The following is a 5,067-nucleotide window of genomic DNA, read 5'->3' on the forward strand; positions in this document are numbered from 1 at the left end:
TGTTCCTTGGTGTGGAACCTGTAATCCACAGCAGTTCTTCTTCTGGTAGCATAAGGATCTGTCTCTCTCCATTTCCTCAGTCCTGAGTCTCTCCTGATCTTCATGTTCTCAGCCACAGGATGAGCATCATTGTGGTCTGGAATTTTTTGCTTCAATTTTCTCAGAACATGCTCTTCATCTTCTTCTTCAGCAGCAGTCTCAGGCACTGGGGCCTTGTTCTTCTCAGCAGCAGATATGTTTCTAGTATTCCTCTTTGGTGCAGTCTTGGGCTTGGAGGCAGCTTTGGGTGCTTCTTTGGACTTGATGATGCAGCCCCTGTCCTGATAGCATCACCCATAAGCTTCTGGGCCTTAGGTGCTGGTGCAGCAACCTCTTCTTCTTCTTCTTCTTCTTCAGAAGAATGCTTCTCAAATTCTGCCATTGGATCAACTTTCTTGCACCATCTGCACCTCTTTCTTTCCTTCTTCTCTTTTGCAGCAGCCTCTTTGGGTTGAGATTCCAAAGATGCTTGAGAGGAGGCTCTGGCTTTAGACATAGGTTGTCTTCCTGCTGGCCTTTTGGTCTTCAGACCTGGCTTGGTGGCTGCAGCTGAGCCATATTCCTTTTTCAGCACTTTCTTCTTTGATGTGGCATCATCCTCAACTGCCACATAGTCTTCATCCTCAGACTCTGAAGTTTTCTTCTTCCTTGTTCTGGTGGCAGCTTTGGGCAAGTTGCTGGGAGTGCTCCTGCTTCCATCATCTGAGCTGCTAGAGGGACTAGTGCCCTCAGTCATGTGAACTTGCTCCTCTGACTTGTTCTGACTATCACTCTGATCAGACATGATGCAAACACTAACAGCTGACCCTGTGAATGGATTATAGATGAGGTAGAGTGGATAAGCATCACAAAATACAGTGGTTTTTGCAAAAGAATGAATCAAAAACTTAGTTTTAGTTTTTCTCAGAAAGCATTTCGGATCAACCGGTTTGTAAATTGGTGATACCGAAGCAGCTGTTGGACCCAAAACTAGTGAACTCGGTCAGACCGAGTCACAGTTCGGTGGCACCGAGACTGCTAGGGTTTCACAAGGTCCTGAACTCGGTCAGACCGATTTTCAATTCTCGGTCAGACCGAGAATCTCATGTGCAATGGCCTGAGCCAAATCGGTGGTACCGAGTTCCACAACTAGGATGGTCCGAGATGGTTTCGGCGGAAACCTAACCCTAAATTTTCAATTCAACTCTAATATACGGAGTGTTTTGACTGGATAAGATAGTTTCAATCGTGGCAAGATTCATGGCAAACACAATGTGTTAGGAAACGGATTGAGGATAGCACAGTGATCAAGTTCATACCCTAGTTCGGCGATGAACTTGCTACGGCGGCAACGACGGGAATGATTTCCGTTGACGACGGCGGAGACCAGCGGCAGGAGGCAACTGGCGACGAGGAGGACGATCCGGAGACCCTGGAGGCAGAGCGGGCTAAGCGCGGGCGAAAAGACTTCGGAGAAATTTCCAAAAAAAATGCCCGTGGATATATATAGCCCGACCCTGTCGGTGTGACCGAGTGGAACAACTCGGTGGCACCGATATTCATAACTGCAAGCAGTTACTGAAACTCGGTGTGACCAAAAGGTTCAAATAGGTTGCACCGAGATTGAAAACCTAGATCGACTTAGTGATCTCGGTATGACCGAAATGGATGAATCGGTCAGACCGAAACGCACAAAGAAGTTTTGGAAGTTTAAGTCTATGACGAATCGGGGACTCCGAGTGCTCCTCACACAGAGTGGTTGGAATCTGACTTGATCAAATTTTGTGATGTAGCATGAATAGAGTTTCAGACGAGAAAAGCATAGATAGCTAGAGAGGGTTCTTAGGCATTCTTGTCCATCCACTTGGCAAAAGAAAAGAAAATCAATCAATCAATACAACAAGTGGATGTCCTCGAATGAGTAAAATATGCAATCAACATGCTCACACAATAAAATGGCAATTGACATATGTGGCAAAGCATGCACAACCAATTCTAGCATCTATCAAACAATTTGCGATGACTAGGTCATCTATATATGAGTATATTGACTTAGGAGTCAAATGAGAACATTTGATCATAGGTCATACTCATCGTTTAAGCACAAGTGGGGTTACCACTTTTACATAAAGCATTGTTGTGTTCACACCATTAGAGTTGCTTTAGCTCAATTCTTAGAGTAAAACTCCCCCTAGATGTGAGATCCCCCCTAAGAGGGATGAACTAACCTTGGGTTTTGTCGATGATGACTTCATGTAGATGTTGAAGATGTGGATGCTCAATGTTGATGTAGATCATTTGGAGCTATCCATTGGAGTGAGTTGCACTTTCAATACCTACACGGGTTAGTCCCACAAGGAACAAACAAGGATATCCATAGACATAGAGTGATGCACACACAAGATGATGTCTATGAAAGCTTTTAGGTTACCTTGTCCCTTGTCTTACCAACAAGAGGGTTTGTGACTCCTTGAACTAGTGCAAGATGTGGAAGTTGATTGCACTTGTTCTTGCCAAGATGATAAGAGTGAAGTATGTTGGCGGAGTCATCCTCAAGAACTCTCTAGTTCTTCTTCTCCGGGATCCACACCATCTTGATGGGAATCCTCGGAGTTGTAGTTGTACTTGATGAAGTGGAACTTGATGTAGTCTTGGGAACCCACTTGACCAAGGCCTTAGGAGCTTCTTCAAATGCATCAATTTCCTCTTGAAGCTTGTCCTTGCCTTTTTGCTTGTGGTCTTGTGGTGGAAGATCATCTTGAGCTTGTGTCCCTTTGAAAGAAGTAGGATCATACTTCTCTTGTTGAGGAACAAACTTAGTCTTGGGGTATTGATCTTCTTCCCACTCAACTCCATTGGCATTGAACTTTCGTTCAAAACCAACACCTTGATTCTTCTGGTGCCTTCCTTGCTTGCGTACAATTTTCTCGAATTGCTTACTTCCGGCAAGGCTCTTGTAAACACCTTTCTCTATAATTCCCTTCAATAAGCTATTTTCTTGCTCAAGTGTAACTTGGCTAAGAGAATCATTAGTGGAATCAAGAGAACTACTAGAAGCAACAATATTGGATTTAGCATGATTATTGTTACTACTAGAGGAAGAATCTTTCTTGTTCTTGTTACTAGACTTGACTTGAGGCTTGTAAGTGGATAAGAGTAAACGCTTGGCAATGTAAGAAGAACTTTTTTTACGAAAATCATCATTGATTGCTTTTAAGAACCCATGCTCTTGCTCAAGGTTGAGCTTTTCAAAGCGTAATTTCTCATGAGTCCTTAAAAGTTCTTGATGATCTCCTAAGATAGTTTCATGAGCTAACTTAAGAATGTTTAGTTCTTTAGTTAGAGACTCAATCTTCTCCTTATCATTGTCATTCGCTTTATCTTGATTAGCATGATTAATTGACGTTTCATCATAGTATTCATCACTAGAGTTGTCAATAAGTAAATCATCATCACCTAACAAGTCATCTTCATCACTATTGAAATCAACATACTCGGGGTGTGATACCTTTGGGCCTTTAGCCATGAAGCATGTTCCAACTCCTTCATTTGGTGAGTCAAATATGTCATAGGAGTTGGTTGTCACAAGTGCTAGACCAGCAACACCTTCATCTTGAGTATATTCGAAGTCGGAGTGATAGCTTCTCTCGGAGTGGTTGTCGGAGTCGGAGCCGGATACCCATTCACCAACATGAGCTTGATGTCTTCGTTTTGTGTAGCTCCTTGATGACTTGTCCTTTCTTTCTGAATCCTTGCTTCTCCGTGAGGGTCTTCGTTCATAACGATCATCTCTACTCCTTCTTTCTCTAGATGGTGATTCTTCTCTTCTACTTCTTCTCTTGGGAGAATCTTCTCTTCTCTTGTAGGGGGCCGTACACTTATTGGAATAGTGTCCGGGCCTTCCACAATTGTAGCAGTTTCGCTCTCGACTAGAAGATCTTTTGTCATTGTAGTACCTTGACTTGGAGCTTCTCTCTTTGCTTCTACTCTTGTAGAACTTGTTGAAGTTCTTCACCATTAAGCTCAATTCTTCATTGAAGGTTTGTTTCTCACTCGATGATGTGGGGACTTCACATGAGGCTTTGTAAGCACCACTTGATTTGTTGTGAAGTTCCTCTTTATCCTTGAGTGACATCTCATGAACAACAATTCTTCCGATGACTTCCGTTGGCTTGAGATCTTTGTAATTTGGCATCATTTGGATCAATGTGCACACGGTATCATATTTTCCATCCAATGCTCTTAGGATCTTCTTGATGATGAATCTATCGGTCATCTCTTCACTCCCTAAGCCGGCAATCTCATTTGTGATAAGAGCAAGCCTAGAGTACATTTCAGCGACACCTTCACCATCCTTCATTTTGAACTTGTCAAGTTGACTTTGAAGCACATCCAATTTGGATTCCTTGAAGGAGTCGGTATCTTCGTGCATATCAATCAAAGTATCGCAAATTTCCTTTGCATTCTCAAGACGGCTGATTTTGTTGAATTCTTCGGGGCACAATCCGTTGAAGAGGATATCCCAAGCTTGAGCGTTGTATTGCAGCATCTTCAACTCTTCCGCGGTAGCTTCACGGTTCGGTTCTTTCCCATCAAAGAATTCACCTTGCAAGCCAAGACACACAATAGCCCAAACGGTGGGGTTATGTCCAAGAATATGCATTTTCATCTTATGCTTCCAACTAGCAAAATTAGTACCATCAAAGTAAGGACCTCTACGGTGATAATTTCCCTCGCTAGACGCCATACTCTCCTAGGTTGTGAAACCAAGGCTATGACCACCAAAAGCTATGGAAATCAAAGCAAATGGAGACCAAAGCTCTGATACCACTTGTAGGATCGAAAGTATGTCTAGAGGGGGGTGATTAGACTACTTGACCAAATAAAAATCTAGCCTTTTTCCAATTTTAGTTCTTGGCAGATTTTAGCTATCTTAGCACAAGTCAAGCAATCTCCACGAAATTCAAGCAAGCATGCAAAAGAGTATATGAGCAGCGAAAAGTAAAGCATGCAACTTGCAAGAATGTAAAGGGAAGGGTTTGGAGGATT

Source organism: Triticum urartu, chromosome 7A, assembly GCF_056163025.1.
Source record: "Triticum urartu cultivar PI428250 chromosome 7A, HENAU_Tu73, whole genome shotgun sequence".
NCBI lineage: Eukaryota > Viridiplantae > Streptophyta > Magnoliopsida > Poales > Poaceae > Triticum > Triticum urartu.